This window comes from Macaca mulatta, chromosome 6 (genome assembly GCF_049350105.2).
Source record: "Macaca mulatta isolate MMU2019108-1 chromosome 6, T2T-MMU8v2.0, whole genome shotgun sequence".
Taxonomy (NCBI): Eukaryota; Metazoa; Chordata; class Mammalia; order Primates; family Cercopithecidae; genus Macaca; species Macaca mulatta.
The window spans coordinates 92,453,583-92,472,404 of record NC_133411.1 but is presented as its reverse complement, the minus strand read 5'-3'; positions in this window follow the sequence as shown (position 1 = coordinate 92,472,404).

Here is an 18,822-nt window from a genome sequence, read left to right as displayed (position 1 = left end):
AATATCTTCAGGCTTAGATAAAGATTTACAATGCAATGACTGAAAAATCCACACTTGCTCCAGTCATCAATTCTGACTTCTAATGCTCTTGTGTATGTCACGAGGAGTCTTGATTTATACTGGCTACACAAAGGAACTTGGTTAATAAGAAGCCAGCTAATTCTCAAGAAAGTATATTTTCTCAAGTGTAATTTACTGTCTCATATATGCATGGAAAATAGACTGTAACATTATACTTCAACATCTATTTGTTACTACAGAGTGTGCAGATAAAGATTAGAAACTTACTTTATAAAGCACACCAAGACACTGTTGGGCACGGTACAAAAATACTGGGAAATCATAAATGCATTGAAATCATCTGGCCTATTGTGATTGAATTTGAGGTGAAGTATTTTTTTAGGAGAAAACACATGTTGGAATGTAAGATTAAAAAAGGCTTCAGAGTATAAAAGCCTTCTGTGCTGAAGTTATCAACATGTAATGTAAGAGGATCTTTAGAGATCAGTAAAATACAAGTACAGTCCACAGATAGAGGTAATGTAAAAGGAAAGGAGGCTTAAAATCTTCTATCAAGTTTAGAAAACTGTTATGACAATAATGTCCACATAAAGGTATGTTTTGATAAGATCAATGGTAGCTCACGAGTTTATGCTTGCTGAATCAGTGTTGAATTGAGTAGAAAGGGTCAGGTGTCAATGGTGCCTGCTGAAAACCTGACAACTTTGAGAAAATAGAATAAAAATTAAAGTATAAACAGTAAAGAAGTCATGAGTACTAGAGATATTTTGAAGAAAATTCAATAATACTTTCTGATCAACTCAATAAAGAGAATGAAGAAACTTTAAATTGATACTCTTTCTTTAAAAATCCCAAATGTTTTTACTCATCATAAAGCTGGTTTTTCCTATTATGACCCTATCAACAATATTTTTCTCCTTTTTCCCCAATGAATCAGTTCATTACGGATTTTAAGCCAATGTATGTCTAACCACTCTTCTCATTAATCTAACCTGTCTTCATAGCCTACACAGGCAGTTCCCAAATTTGTAATCCATCTATCTATGTAAGGTCGACTTTTTGCTTTCTCTGTGACAATATTCAGTCCCTGAACACAGCTGGACAAAAACACATAATTTTTCAGCTAAGAACCAATACTTATTTGCGGTTTCAGATGACATTCAGTCATTCACTACCGCATTCAGATCCTTCCTAGTAGTCTAGGTCAGCAAACTGTTTCATGCAGCCAATTTTGCATACTCCCTGCACACTCACTGGTAGCATCTTTGTTTTGCTTCTTCCCATGAACATGCACACACACAAATGGACACGCTCCAATAAACCAAGGCCATCATCTTCGAACTTTTCTGTTTTTCGGCCAAACCAAATTTTCCGCATCCATAATCCTGCTTTCCTCTCTTTTGTTAGGAAAGTTATGTGAAACAAATATATCTATATGGAAAGCCCTTATGGTTCTCCTTTTTCTGGGCATTTTGCTTCAATCAGTAATCACATGAGTTCTGCTTATTCTCACATTATAATTTTTCTCTGCGTCTCGTATTGCCTTTCTGTGCCACTCTTGGTATTCACCTTGGTTTTCTCCTCTCCTCTCTGTATTGAAATTATCTTACCTAAATTAGCTCACTTATGTTCATGATTTCCTCTCAACTGTTAAGACTTGATAATGCAAATTATATAAGCATGCCAAACTTCTCTCCATGTTTTCAGAAAATTATAGTCAGTTAATAACTAAACATCCCAGTTGCCTCCAACTTAACCATCATATAAAGAATTTAAATTACCTGTCTCATACCCTTAGTACAACAGCCAGAATGCTCCTGTATTCTCTGTAGCAGTAACTACCATAGCGATCATGTCAGTGACACCACTCTCTACTAAGTTACTTCAGTAGAGTGTAACGTATTTGAATTTCCTTTCATTATCTCTCATATCCAATTTATGCCCATGTTTTGATGACATCATAACCTAAATGTTTTATATTTCTTCATTCTAACCCTGATTCTTTCATTCATTCTCTATCTCTAACCCCTCGCTCTGTGTTTCTTACCTGTTGTCCAGAACTTGGAACTTTCCTCCAATTAATGTGTTATAAGTGTTTAGTGAGATTTTTTTCCTTCCAAATCTAAATCTGGTTACACAGTTCTGCTGTTTACAAACCTTCAATGCTTCCCCATTTTCTTCAGAATTTTGGTAAAACCCCAAAGCAGAAATACTTTGAGTTCTTCTCTACCTACTTTCAGCTTCATCTCATGCCTGTCATACCAATGTGAATCTAAAGGTCCTATTTGACAGTTTCCTTTGAAAATGTACAGGTGTCCAAATCAACCCACCTTGGGAAGGACTTGTGATTCGTGGAATCATTCTGTCTCTGAGTAAAAAAAATATATATTATCATAATTTCCTCAAATTACTGACGTATTGATTAATGTATGATCTACCCACATTGAAAAAGATAATGATTTATTTCTGAATCATGAGGTTTTACTGATTGTTTCCAACTTAGATATTTTAGCCCGCATGTTGCAATCTATAGCTAATGTTTGTAACTTCTGTATTGTACCATAAATAAAAAAGGACAACTACAGTACAAGGAGCCCTCCTCTCTTCTAATCTCCACTGTAAAGAGCTTCCCAATTTGTAACAGACTGTGGGGCACTCTCACCTTTGTTGGTATGTCTTCTTAGGTTAATCCTCACATTTGCCTTCCAATAAACCTTTATCAAATTACTTCTGCCTCAAAAGCCTTAATTCCAATTGATACTCACAAGTAGTTCTTCAAAAATAGCCCAATGCTTTCTTAAGCCTCTTATTTCTTAAATATCCATCCCATTTTCCAGAGCAATTGATTCACTGTCTCTGCCCTATTCTTACCTTCCCAAACGGCACTCCTTTCTCACAAACAAATCAACCAACCAACCAACAAAAAAACAAAAACGGTTTTCCAGGTTTTTTAATTAGGTGTCTCTCTTCTGGTCTCTGATTTTGTATTTTAATCATTATTTTCTGTGTTCCATACTCATTTGACCCCAGAAACCATACCTTAGTTATCCCTCATTTCACAAACTTAGTATATTTATGATGTTATTGACACCCAGAATGATTTCATTGAATAAATCAATGACAAAGTGGCTATTTAGTAAGACTGAGATGACTAGAAGGGTAGCTACGCTGGAAAGATAGAGAAAGAGAGGGAAAATAGTAGTTCTGAAAGCAAGAAAACAGTAACTGTTTTGGAACAACTTCAGCATACCCTCAATCACCAACTTTAAAAGGAAAAAAATAGTAAAAAAAAAAAAAAGAGATTTTACACAGTTATCAATACTATTGTATATTTTAATGCAAATTTCCACTTGATTGGAAATGATATGAATATAAGTGATTTTTATAAAGCATAATGTGATTGGTCTTTGTTCACATGGCAAATTACTAGGCATATTTAAAAGATGGTCATCTAGTGAAACAAAGTTCTAAAATTATTATTGTCCTTTACTTGTTTTATATTAATCTACTAAAATTCTTATCAATCTATTTGTTGTTTGGAACTGCATATTTCAAGTGGGTAATATTTGCTTTCTTGTTTCATTTAAAAAATATTGTATCTGAAATTTTTTCACTAAACTGCCTGATAAGAGATAATTGAAAATAAAGGTATTTAGAGTTAGTTAAATTGATTCACAAAGGGCTCTATTGACTATTGTCTGGAGTTTAACAACTCTGAGTACCAATCTTTCCAAAATTGCAAATAACCAAAATTAGTCTTTATTAATATGTTATCTTATATAGACAAAATTTTCCTGGATTATTAATTTCCTTTAGATACTATACAATACAACAGAGCAGAAAACCATAGGAGATTATATTTGGAAGACATTTCAAATACATTTTCCTTCATTTCTTATATTTTTGAAGATATTTTAAGACCATTTATTTTCTGTAAGCATAAATGTATTATGTACATTAGAACTGTGTAAGGTGCAAAATAATAAAAACCATTCCTATGTCACCCTTTCACTTATTCATTCAATATTTATCTAGCTCCTGTTTTATGTTAGATATTATTCTAGGATTGAGATATTCATTAATAAGTAAAAAACAACAACAACAAACAAAACAAAGCAAATAAACAAAACCCCAAACCTTTCAGGGAGTTGTATAGTTTAATATTTGTGAAAATGAATTTTCTTACATAATGTTAACAGCATACCTCTGGAAAAGGAGTATTAGCTTATATGCAGATAGCAAGTGAAAGCTTACTGTGTAATTTTATTATTGTAATATTTTAAACAGGTTGTATACAGAACCCAAATTTGATTCTTGATTCTCTATCATTTGTAAGTGCCCTTATTTTTAATACCTAAATGATGTAGAGCAACAAATACTTTCTTATTACTTATGACAGTTTTTTAAATATTTGAAAACAACACTATTATTATCTTCTGTTTATCTGTAACCAATGGTGTAAATCTGATTTTGAATCACTCTTTTTATCAAAGTAATACAGTAACAAAATTACATAGTGAGAATTTCATCAACACTGCTTTAATTTAAATGCAGAATTTAAATGTATTTCTCTGACATTTCTGTCATCCATCTTGTTTAGTATGACAATCTGTCAAAAGTATTTTGAACCATGGTTGTTTAATTTAACAAATTAGTCTTTTCCTTCTTTATTCCTATGAAACAGAAGCCCAAGAATAGTTGTGCTCCTTATGGTTTAAAATCTTACTCTAGATAGCAAAAGGCATAGTCCTACAGGCTCCTGCTCACTTATTTAGCTGATAGACTCCTACTTCTCCTTAAATACCCTGTTAAAATGCCATAATTTTTGTTCATTTTTTTTGTTGTTGTTTTGCACATCCTTACTATTTTTGGGGACATCTATAAATATACACACAGATGCACACACACACACACTCACATATACATATTATGCCTTTAGTTTTATTTTTTCTTCAATGCTGTATTTCATATGTAATGTCAAAATAATATTTAAGCCACCTCTTGTCTAATTGTGACAAATTCCAAATTATCAAAAGACTGACTATAGTTTGAATGCTTTCCCAAAACAGTTTTTTAATATTATTTATTCCTTATCACATATTTACTCTTCTCTTCAAAAGCTGTAAATTTTGGAAAGAAATATATTTTATTCCATTACTATTGGCACAAGAGCCAAAATTAAACCATAAAACTAGTAGGTAGATTTCAAGTTATTGCCAGCTTCAACCCTTGAAATTCCCAGCAAGTAAGCATATGGCATTGATATTATCTAACTCAGAGAGTAATTTTCTGATTAATAAATAGGTTATTTTGCTTCTAGCTGAGAGGAAAATAATATCAAGCTAGAAGTTTGATGATTACAGTAAAGAATTTTTTTCATTAAAATTTGTGTCATCCAGATGTGTGTTGTTTTAGCTACCATTCAAAGAACGAAGTGAGGTCCAGTGTAATTCTAATTGCTGCATGCATGCTTATGCACATGTCATTGACCCCGCCTCTGGTGCAGCTCTTTGCTTTCAGAGATTGAGTACACCTGTCTTTGCTTTGTGTTCAGTCTATGACTAGCTTGGAGATGAGATGAATTAACGTAAGTATGCAGACAGAAGATGAATTTCATCTTGTTCTCTGCTATAGATGAATTATTTTGTGTGGTAGAGAATTTTTTCACACATGTTCAATAAAGAAAAGTAACATTCCCACATATCTATAGAGAACCTAGCTATATTGTACTTTGCCAAATACTATAACAATCTCCATTCCCACTGTATTAGTGGCACCTTGTATTCAGATCATTATATTTGTGTGAATTGGTTTTCAATTAATATTGTGTCATTAAAATATCTTGAATTCAAATTTCATTTGGATTATGGTAAATAGCTAGAACAATGTTTGTAAGGGAGGTATTTAGAAGATGAGCAACATGTTCAAACAGAAGAAAATTGGCAAAATAATATCTAAAAGTAAGAAGACATAGCCAGAAACATTAGGAAAACTGAAGATGCCCAAAATAAATAGGGAGACTCACATTAGTGGCGGGGAAGAAAGTGGCCAAGTATAGTGGGTTGTGTCATAATGGGGACATGCCATAGAAAGAAGTGAGAAACATACTGTAGTATAAATGATTGCTCTTATGGGGTAAAAAAGCATACTGATCAAATAGGAAGAAAAGGCAAGGGACTACAATGTTCACTATTCAGGTGGTAGGCACAGTAGCAGCCCAAACCTCACTGTTTTACAATATGACCATGTAACAAGCTTGCACATGTATCACCTGAATCTATTTTTAAATACATGTTTTTTCCTGTAAATCAGAAAGGAATGTTGACTTTATTATATAGGAAAGGGAGAAAATGATCACTAAGATTTGTTAGTGGACCCAAAATGAAGATACATAAATTGACAGAAAATAAAATACATTACTTGATTTGGTATTAATATTGTACCCTCCATATAACTGAATTTTTAAAATAAGTAGGTACAAATTGAAATTTTAGCTAACTCATTGGTTATTATGTTTCTCTCTAAAATTCCTTTGAACTAAAATGACTAGTACTATCACCTCATTTATGATTTAATAATGAGCAAATTGGTTGTTGTCATTGAAAGAGAATACTGAACAAAAAGTAATTATAATACAATTATCCTTTCTTCAATTTCTTCTTTTCTAAATCTACAACTTTAAAATCTCCTTACCCTGAATCTATGCTACTTCTCCCACTCTATGCATACAAAAATTCTGCCTGTTGTGAAAAGATTTTCAAATCCCAGGAGGAGTTATTCAGCTCAACGTCAGACACGCAGAGTTAAATCCCCATCAATGAGAAACAACAAAAAATAACACTCTCTTTGGGACACTGCATAAATGAGTTTGACTGTATGTTCTAATACAGCAATCACTCAGAGTAGTGGAAAATAATTACGTACTATTTCCTCCAAAGAATAAGGTTATTAGCACATTGTGGTCCCTTAGAAATTTATTTTTGTTCTCTTACCTATATTATTCACTGCTCTGCTATAACCTACAAAATTGAAAATGATATTTAAAGTTACCAAAAATAAATAATAACATTTTGTTCAGTGGTGGTGGCTCAAGCCTGTAATCCCAGCACTTTGGGAGGCAGAGGCGGGTGGATCACACAAGGTCAGGAGTTTGAGACCAGTCTGACTAATGTGGCAAAATCCCGTCTCTACTAAAAGTATAAAAATTGGCCACGTGCAGTGGTGCATGTCTATAGTCCCAACTACTCGGGAGACTGAGGCAGGAGAATCACTTGAACCTAGGAGGCAGAGGTTGCAGTGAGAGAAGATCATGCTACTGCACTCCAGCCTGGGCAAGAATCCAACTCAAAAAAAAAAAAAAAAAAAAAGATTTCAATGACAATGCTTTTCCTTTTTATACTTTTATGCAAATTAATAGTGTTAGCAAAGTCAACTAAGTGACAATTTGCCAAATTATTAAACACTAATCAAAAAATGGAAATAACAGGTCATCACCATAAATCTGACAAAATTCAATTTTCATCTTCAAATTAAAAACACTCAAGTGCTTATTTTTCTTCTTACTGGTTGCCTTAATTGTAGTGCTCAAGAAAACCTACACTACAACAGTAAAATGAAAATGAATGTAGTATTTATCTTTATTTTACTTTATTTTATTATTTTTGATGAAACATGATTTATTAGAATAGTTAATGAAAATCAAGTGCAGGTTTTGGATTTCAGATGAAGGCAATGTTTTCAGGAGATGTGTGTACTTAAAGGCAAATAAGATAAAAAGAATTGAAAGTTCAAGAAAACATTTTACTCCAATATTAATGTCCTAAATTCATGATGCTTCCTTATAAATGTGCCTCAGATTTACCCTTTCTTTTCTCTTGCAATCTCACACTGAGGTTAAACAATTTCTTTAAAAGACTTCTATGCCTTGACACCTATCTTCTAAATTATTTTTGCTATTTAATTCAGATTAATATATCTGAAGTAACACTTTTATATCTATTACGTTCAAAATATCTGTCTGTTGGAGGTACTTCTTTTTCTAGTCTTAGTTTAATGCTATGAAATCTCACAAAATGTTTGTATTCTTCTGTACCAAACCTATCTTTTATTACTCATCAGGACAAATGCATTATTATAGCTTTATGCATCTCTTTTCCCGATTCACTTACTACTGTGTGTTTTTTTTTTTTTTTTCAGGCAATTTTCCCAGCGTGGATAAATTGTGACTCCCTTATTTCCCCATCTTTGTTTTCTATTAAGTCTTTATTATCCACTGTGATGCCTGCAGATATCTTATCTCTGAGATACTATTATCTGTGAAAGACAAATTTCCATACTACTCTATGGAATACAGCACTGTGCTGCTTTACCTTTTTGTCCTCCTCCTTCTCTTCTTCACAGTGCTTCCTATCTCCCTCCTTTCTTTTTCTTCTCCCTCCTTCCCTTCCTTTCTTCTTTGCTTCCATCATTTTTTTCCTTTCTCTCAAAATGTGGTATACTACAGGAGTTCAACTGCGTTCTGGTCCAACAGGGGAAATTATCTCCAGGATAAGATTTGTTTATGTACATTATGCTTCTCTGAGAGAAATGTGAATGTATGCTGTTTTAGGTAGAGATTTGCAAGACTATGGGAATAACACTGGAGTGTGTTATCACCAGTGTAGTATCTGTGGCTTATTAAAGATGTCTGTAAACTCTTTGACACCATACCCTTCAAGAGGTGGGGATTATTTTCCTCTAGGTTGTTTCAAATGAAAGGATGTCATTATTTTTCATGACTGAATAGCGCTCCTTTGTGTGTATGTACCACATTTTCTTTATGCATTTGTCTGTTAATGGACACTTAGATTGCTTCCAAATCTTGGCTAGTGCTGCAATAAACATGGGAGTGCGGATGTCTCTTCAATATACTGATTTCCTTTCTTTGGGGCATATACCTAGCAGTTGGTTAGCTGGATCATATGGTAGTTCTATTTTTAGTTTTGTGAGGAACCTCCAAAGTGTTCCCCATGGTGTTTGTACTCATTTACTTTCTTGAATTCAGTCTGGCCCATAATAGCTATGACCAAACAATGTGATGCAAGTAACACTCTGCCCATTTAGACTCTGAAGACTGGCAGTTTCCACCTGGAAGATTGAAAGTCTAAAATTACCAAGAGAGTCTGACTACCCTGCATGAAAGACTTCTTGGGGATACCCTAAGATACATGGAAAAGGAGAAAGGACTAGCGGATACCAGCCTTGCACTTCCCTGCAGGGATGGCAGGCACAGAATGATTGTTTATTCTCTAGACAGTCTTAGACATGAAGCCGAATACCACACGGTGACCCCCGTCAATGCCTCACAAATCAGATAAATTGACAAACTAAGCTGTAAGTTCTGCTCACAAAACCAGGTGACAAAATAAAATGTTTGTTTGTTAAAGCAACTAAATTTCGGATAGTTTGTTACATAGTCATAGATAACTAGAAAATTAGATAAGACCAACAGAAAGCCAATTTTGTCAGGGAAATTGACCTTAGAACTATAATGTTATGATGTGATTGTGATATGATTAACAGACTGGCACAGAAGTATAATGGATGTGTTCCGGAGAAAATATGGTAGGATCTTTGAGCAAACTGATGCAAAGAAATCACAGTGGTGGAGGCTGGCGCCTTTGCAATTCAGAATATCATTTTTAAAATTATTTAATTACTAATTTAGTGGTGTTTACATAATTTAGCTAAAGAAAATTGAACATACTGGCTTGTGCTAAAATAATCCAATATCTTTACATTAAACGTATACCTCTCTTGAACCATATGGAAATAGTACTGGCCTTTTTTTCTAAGCTCTCGGGTTCTTGAAAATTTTAAGGTGATCTCAAGAAAAATACTTATTCTTCCTTGATTATCTAACTTGTAGGTACTAGAATCAGTTTTAACTTAGAAACTAAATTAGCTAGGGCTTTATTATAACAAGGTGATATTTCCAGTTGTAGGCATATTATACAAGTTTATCTTCTATGTAAAATATATATATGGAAATATTTTGTAGTATTCACTGTCTATTATTTATACGTCAGTTTATTTACATCTCTATCTGCTATATTATTTTAGTCTTTCTCCTTCTGAATACATTTATAAAAGTTATTTCTTAGAGACATAACTAGACCATAAATCTTTACTTAAACCTTGGAAGATTATTTCACCAAATGATACAAGGGAGTAAAAACTGGCCCAAGAAGAGTAGGTTGGTTATCATTTCAATTTTTTCTCAAAGTTGTATTTTTTTTTCATGGTATGAATTACCAGAGGCTTAATCTTAGTGTTTTGAAAATCTAAATCCTCTTTTGCGCTATGTTGAATGACATTCTTATAAAAAATCTCTCTTGGTTTATTTTTTTTTTGTTTTTGTCAAAATGTTTTTAGGATATATTTTATTTACAGGATTAATTTTATTTTCTCCATAAGTTTTTTGGACTTTCCTCTTATTACATGAAGTCAAAATATGTCCAGTTTTAGAGGACAGAATTATTTGAATTTAGAATTTTGTCCTACCTTTAAAGAGAAACAAAGTTCATAAACCTCAGCTTGATTGATGATGTCCTGTACAAATTTCTGCCAGTTACCTCTCCCTGTGTCTTTCTTCTCTTCTGTTTGCCCCTGAAATGTTATATGTTTTTTCCACTTATAAATCTTGGTTCATGATATTATGTATCATTGCTTAAAATGATCCATCTCTGATTTTTCACATGTTGAAGATGCTTAAAATATATTTGTAAATTGAATGACTTTTCTGATTTCCCTTTATATGAAAGGACAAATTATCCTCCTGGCAAAGTGGACACTGAACAAAACACCAACATTAGTTTTGCCTCATGTATCATAAAAAAATTCTATCATAAGATTTTACTCTTGAGGAAAAAACTATATAGCTGTTAACTCTTATCACTTCAACAATATGCATTTGTAATGCTTTTGATTCTCACATCAGAGTTTTGTATTTATGTCTTACATAACTTAATAATCACTACATTAATCACTACAATATAAGACTTCTTCTCTGACCTTTGTAATCTGAAGAACAAGTATATTGTTGAAATGCTTAACTGTTCATATCATTGTATTTATAATAATGAAAATAATAGATAAAATTGAATGAATATGCAAGTATTGTGTTAAACTTTGGTTTGATTATGTTTTATAATTTTTATATTAGTTACATGAGGTAATGACTATTTTTATCCTCAGTTGACAGATGATGGTTCTGAGGTGTGCAGACATTAAATTTTTTCATTACAACTAGAGTAGATGATTTGTCGTTCTATCATGAAAATACATTCTAATGAATAACAAGCTATCATCCTTCTGTTTTTTGTTAAACATGTCTTTAATTGCTCATGGACAAGTTTCCATCTAATACCTCTGATAGAAGATTCTGTAGTAAATTTAGCTGGGAGACTCAAACATATTTAGTTTTAGAAATTCTGTTCTAATCTTTTGGTTATTGCTAACAATTCTATTCCATTGGGCATTATACTGTGACATTGTATTTCTGGAGCATCAAAACCTAACAAACTGTCATTAAAATTAAAAAATAAGAAAATACAGGCTACTACACTTTTCTCTGCATTTTTTTCTGAGGAATTTCTAGCTTATTTCCAACATATTGTATATAAACTAAGTAACGATGATAATTAAGAGATATTTTAACAGATTGTGATAACTTAAATTTCAAACCTTAAAAATATTAGTAATAATGTTAAAATTTATTTTCTGAATACCCTGTTTGCCACATTACCAAGTGGTTTGCATACATTATTTCATTGAATAGATTATGGAAATGTATAAATTCGACCTCTGTAATTAAAATTATTCCCACATAATAGCTAAGTAAACTGAAGATTAGAAGTCTCGAGTAAAAATTGAAAGTAATACCACCAGAGACAAAGAGAATTGCTATTAAAATCCAGGCCCAAGTTTGGATTCTACTCACTAATTATGCTTTGTATTGAGAAATGTATATTTTCTATTATGTCTTACTAATTATTGCGAATTGTTGATTATTCTATGTGTGATGTTTTAACAATTCTTAAAAGCAATTAATCTATTAAAATAATGTTAAATCCAATTTTATTATTTTTATGAAGTGTCTAATATGCTTAATGCTGTACTTTTTAAAAAGTGAGACTTGAAAGGCAAATTATCAAGTTTTAATTATGTTGGAGACAGGATTTAAAAAATAACATTTCAGTTATTCAATAAATATTCATGAGACTTCTGCAATGTGCTAGACACATCTAAGTATTGTGAATGAACCAGAGAAAGCCATATTTTCATGGAGGTGACATGCTAAACTATACAGAAACAAATCAAGTAAATAACAAATTAAAAAAAAAACTTTAATATTTCTAAAGTAGCATATGCTATAAAGAAAATAAACCTGTGAGTTATATTCATGTGAAGTATTTACTATTTTATTTCATGTTTAGAACACAATTTTTAAAAGTCTGTTTTAATAAAACTGTTACTGCAAGATACCTTTCAGTGAACAAAGAGTAATTAAAGGACTTTAGTATGTGAAAAAAAAAAAAAAGGAAAATAAACCTGATATATGACTGAACATGAATGAGAAAAATAGATGCATATTTTAGATGGGATGATTTAGAGAAGTACTTTTTAGAATTAAGACATTTGATGTAAAATCTGAATTACTGTGAGTCACCCCATGCGTATATCTGGGACAGCAAGTGTAATTAACCTAAATTTGAAGAAGGTTTGAATTGTTAAAAGGGCAGAGGGAAAAACGTTTAGTGTTTTTGTCAAAAGAGCAATTGAGATCCTTTAATCTCAAAAGAGATGAGATTAATGAGACAAGGGCTAGTTCACACAGAACTCTATAGATCCTGGTAAGGAATTTGAATTTTATTTGAAAAATGGCTCTACGTGACTGAAGTGTTTTTCTCTAGTGAGTAATATGATTTGTTTTCTAAGAGATTAAATGAGGAAGCAGAGAATTCAATAGGTGGCTATTTAATAAGAGCTTGGATTAAGGTGGTAGGAGAGAAAGAGAAATGATCAGGTTTAGAATTAGTTTTGAAGTAATGATGATGGGACTTTCTGACATATCAAATCAGTTTGTAAATGGTGTGAAAATTATGACTTTGATTTGTAAATGCAATATATCATAGTGTTGTATTTTGAGTTGGGAAAAATTGGGGGAAGAACAGTTTATAGTTGGAGATTAGAATCACTGGTTTGATTTGGTTGAGTGTGAGACGATTATTAGAAATTTACGTGCATAAGCCGGGTGCGGTGGCTCAAGCCTGTAATCCCAGCACTTTGGGAGGCCGAGACAGGCGGATCACGAGGTCAAGAGATCGAGACCATCCTGGCTAACACGGTGAAACCCCGTCTCTACTAAAAAATACAAAAAACTAGCCGGGCGAGGTGGCGGGCGCCTGTAGTCCCAGCTACTCGGGAGGCTGAGGCAGGAGAATGGCGTAAACCCGGGAGGTGGAGCTTGCAGTGAGCTGAGATCCGGCCACTGCACTCCAGCCTGGGCGACAGAGCGAGACTCCGCCTCAAAAAAGAAAAAAAAAAAAAGAAAGAAATTTATGTGCATAAAACAAGTAGGCAATTTGATACATAAAAGTAGATCATGAAGAAATGCTTTAACCAAATATATATTTTAAAAGCAATAAGCTTGTAGTAATAGTCAAAGACTTGGATGAGGCTGCTGGAGAAAACATAGAAAAAAAGTGTTAAATTATAAGCTCATGGGTGATTTACAATTGGAAAGTCAAGCTGAGAAGGAAGAATCAGCTAAAAGGATTAAAAAGAAGCAACCAGTGAAGTAGAAGAAATATGAGAAAAGGAAAGAAAAAGTTAGAAGACAAGGAAAAAACAGTGTTTCTAGAAGTGTGTCAAAGTTTTTGAGAGATGGAAGAAGAAAATTGGCTTTAGCAAGGAGGATGCTTGGTCATTTGATAAAAGCATTGTAAATCGGGTAGGTGAAAATAGAAATTTCTCTAAAATGAGTTCAGGGAAATTGGAAGGTTAGAGAGTAAATAAAGATAGTGTAGAAATTTTGGGGTGTTCTATTAAATAAAGCAGACAAATTGGACTGTATCTAAATACGGCTGTATCTAAAAGAGAATTTGGATCATGGAAACGCTTTTTTATTATTATTATACTTTAAGTTCTAGGGTACATGTGCACAATGTGCAGGTTTCTTACATAGGTATACATGTGCCATGTTGGTTTGCTGCACCCATCAACTCGTCATTTACATTAGATATTTCTCCTAGTGCTATACCTCCCTCAGCAGCCCCAGCCCACAACAGGCTCCGGTGTGTGATGTTCCCTGCCCTGCAACCATGTCTTCTTGTTGTTCAGCTCCCACCTATGAGTGAGAACATGCAGTGTTTGGTTTTCTGTCCTTGTAATAGTTTGCTTAGAATGATGGTTTCCAACTTCATCCATGTCCCTGCAAAGGATGTGAACTCATCCTTTTTTATGGCTACAAAGCATTTCATGGTGTATGAGTGCCACATTTTCTTAATCCAGTCTATCATTGATGGACATTTCAGTTGGTTGCAAGTCTTTGCTATTGTGAATAGTGCCGTTGTAAACATACGTGTGCATATATCTTTATAGTAGCATGATTTGTAATCCTTTGGGTATATACCCAGTAATGGGATCACTGAGTCAAATGGTATTTCTAGTTCTAGATCCTTGAGGAATAACCACACTGTCTTCCACAATGTTTGAACTAAGTTACACTCCCACAAACAGTGTAAAAGTGTTCCTATTTCTCCACTTCCTCTCCAGCATCTGTTGTTTCTTGAATTTTTTGTCATCACCATTCTAACTGGTGTGAGAGAGTATCTCATGGTGATTTTGATTTGCATTTCTCTGATGACCAGTGATGATGAGCATTTTTTCATATGACTGATGGCTGCATAAATGTCTTATTTTGAGAAGTGTCTGTTCATATACTTTGTCCAGGTTTTTTATGTTTTTCTTTTTTTTTTCTTGTAAATTTGTTTAAGTTCTTTGTAGACTCTGGATATTAGCCCTTTGTCAGATTGGTAGATTGCAAAGATTTTCTCCCATTCTGTAGGTTGCCTGTTCACTCTGATGATAGTTTTGTTTGCTGTGCAGAAGCTCTTTACTTTAATTAGATATAATTTGTCTATTTTGGATTTTGTTGCCATTGCTTTTGGTGCTTTAATCATGAAGTCTTTGCCCATGCCTATGTTCTGAATGGTACTGCCTAGGTTTTCTTTTAGGGTGTTTATGGTGTTAGGTCTTACGTTTAAATCCTTAATCCATCTTGAGTTAATTTTTGTATACAATGTAAGGAAAGGATTCAGTTTCAGCTTTCTATTTATGGCTAGCCAGTTTTCCTAGCACCATTTATTAAATAGGGAATACTTTCCCCGTTGCTTGTTTGTGTCAGGTTTGTCAAAGATCAGATGGCTGTAGATGTTTGGTGTTATTTCTGAGGCTTCTGTTCTATTCCGTTGGTCTATATATCTGTTTTGATACCAATACCATGCTTTTTTTTTTTTTGTTACTGTAACCTTGTAATATAGTTTGTAGTCAGGTAGTGTGGTGCCTCTACCTTAGAATTGTCTTGGCTTTGTGGGCTCTTTTTTGGTTCCGTATGAAGTTTAAAGTAGGTTTTTTTTTGTTTGTTTGTTTGTTTTTTTTTTCCCCCCAGTTCTGTGAAGAAAGTCAGTAGAAGCTTGATGGGAATAGTATTGAATCTATAAATTACTTTGGGCTGTATGGCCATTTTCACAATATTGACTCTTCCTATCCATGAGCATGGAATGTTCTTCCATTTGTTTGTCTCCTCTTACTTCATTGAGCAGTGGTTTGTAGTTCTCCTTGAAGAGGTCCTTCACATTCCTTGTAAGTTGGATTCCTAGGAATTTATCCTCTTTTAGTAATTATGAATGGGAGTTTACTCATGATTTGGCTCTCTGTTTGTCTATTGTTGGTGTACAGGAATGCTTGTGATTTTTGCACATTGATTTTATATCCTGAGCCTTTACTGAGGTTGCTTATCAGCTTAAGGAGATTTCGGGCTGAGATGATGGGGTTTTCTAAATATACAATCATGTTATCTGCAAACAGATACATTTTGACTTCCTCTTTTCCTAATTGAATATCCTTTATTTCTTTCTCTTGCCTGATTACCCTGGCCAGAACTTCCAACACTATGTTGAATAGGAGTGGTGAGAGAGGGCATCTTTGTCTTGTGCCAGTTTTCAAAGGGAATGCTTCCAGTATTTACCCATTCAGTATGCTATTGGCTGTGGGTTTGTCATAAATAGCTCTTTTTATTTTGAGATACATTCCATCAATACCAAGTTTATTGAGAGTTTTTAGCATGAAGGACTGTTGAATTTTGTTGAACATATTTTCTGCATGTTTTGAGATGATCATGTGGTTTTTGTCGTTGGTTATGTTTATGTGATGGATTACATTTATTTATTTGTGTATGTTGAACCAGCCTTGCATCCCAGAGATGAAGCCAAGTTGATCGTGGTGGATAAGATTTTTGATGTGCTGCTGGATTCAGTTTGCCAGTATTTTATTGAGGATTTTTGCTTCGATGTTGATTAGGGATATCGGCCTAGAATTCTCTTTTTTGTTGTTGTTGTTGTGTCTCTGCCAGGTTTTGCTATCAGGATGATGCTAACCTCGTAAAATGAGTTAAGGAGGCTACCCTCTTTTTCTGTTGATTGAAATAGTTTCAGAAGAAATGATACCAGTTCCTCTCTGTACCTCTGGTAGAATTCAGCTGTTAATTCATCTGGTCCTGGGTTTTGGGTTGGTTAGCTATTAATTATTGCCTCAATGGAAACACTTTTTTCTTTTTTCTTTTTTTTCTTTTTTTTTTTTTGAGAAGGAGTCTCGCTCTGTCCCCCAGGCTGGAGTGCAGTGGCACGATCTCGGCTCACTGCAAGCTCCGCCTCCCGGGTTCACGCCATTCTCCTGGCTCAGCCTCCAGAGTAGCTGGGACTACAGGTGCCTGCCACCACGCCCGGCTAGTTTTTTGTATTTTTTTTTTTTTTTTTTTTGGTAGAGACGGGGTTTCACCGTGTTAGCCAGGATGGTCTCCATCTCCTGACCTCGTGATCCGCCTGTCTCGGCCTCCCAAAGTGCTGGAATTACAGGCTTGAGCCACCGCGCCCGGCCACGGAAACACTTTTTTCTAAAATAGTAGTGGATTATAGAGCATAAATGTGATCACTCCTTTCTTTACTATAATATAAGCTCTATAAAAGCAAAGACTATATTCGTCTGTTCAGTGTTACTCCATTAGTAAGCCCAGTTTTCTTGAAAACAATATATTACAAATAAACATTTCTTAGAGTGTTTGGTAAAGGAATGATTGAACTCATAAATATTTCCTTGGTTAGAATACTTTCCTTCTATTTCAACTATTAGTGGGGTTGATTTTTTTGTGTATGTGAGTACATTCTGAGCAAAAAACAAAACCAAACAAAACCTGAGGAAAAACTAAAAATTTTACTAGTTGCAAAAAACACAAAACTTTTAGCAAAGCCTGACCTAGTCTCATAAGTAAAAGAGTGCCATCTCCACAATAATCTACTAGTAGGACAGATCATCTCTGTGTAGCATGGGAAGGAGCTACATAATGGTGTGAACACCGGAAAGTTGGAAGAATTGGGAGCCACCATGATGTTTATTTCATTACTACAGCTAAAAGTTTATCAGTATGCTAATTGCTAAAAAAGATTCTTTTTTTTTTTTTTTTTGCATTTTATGTACTACCTCTTTTCTCATTGAGCTTGCATGATAGAAATTAGTCACTTAAAATGTATTAGTGTGGAAAAATCATAAGCTGTCTGTTGATTAGGAAAAATAAATAATAATAAAAAAAAAACCCTGTGGTAGCTATCTGATACCCTCAGAGCCAAGATATTTTTACATTTAAATGAATATCAGAAACAAAGTTCTTGTATGCTATCATTTGATATGAAAATATTTACTGTGCTTACCCAAAATTGATTCTACTTGCACTGACTAAAAAATCATACAAGAATCAACAAACACAGAAGCAACACCAAGGGACCCAATAGGAGTAATTATTGCCATCCTCCAAGGGCTTTTTTCCTCTTCTCAGAGGTGAAGGAAAGAACTAAGAGAAGTGCAGGAACCAACACCAGAGGCCACATGTCCCAGTGGCCTCTTGACAAGACTTTTCTTTCTGCCTTCGTCCCCAGTATGTCAGCATCCTCTCCTGTTTTTACCCAGCCCCATTCACACTTACGGACTCACGAAACCAAACCAAACCAAAACAAAACAAAACAAAAATCAATCTTCTTTTGATCTATTAGAATCCTTACACTGGGTGGATGTTGTTTTCTCCCATAACCTGTCCTGAGAAGTACCGCTCCTCCAGCAATAGTTTGTAAATTGCTCCCCTAATCTCATCAGAATGGAATGTCAGCCTACAACACATCTTATTCTTGCCACAGTAGAAGGAATCTTTTAGACATCTCTGTTTGCAGCATATGTCTTTCAAAAAGAAGTGTTATGAAATAATCTTTAGGTCTTATTTTTAAAATCTAAATATTTTTATTATATTTGCTGATTTCAGAACATACAAATTTTAGCCACATTATCTTGATGAGAACTGCATTCCAATTTCTAAACATCAGACTTGCAAACTTTCCATCACAGCTCAATCATTAATTGAGAACATTTTTGCAATATAATTGGTCACCCAACTTATATGTAAAATTTAATATGATAAAAACATGAATTTTAAAT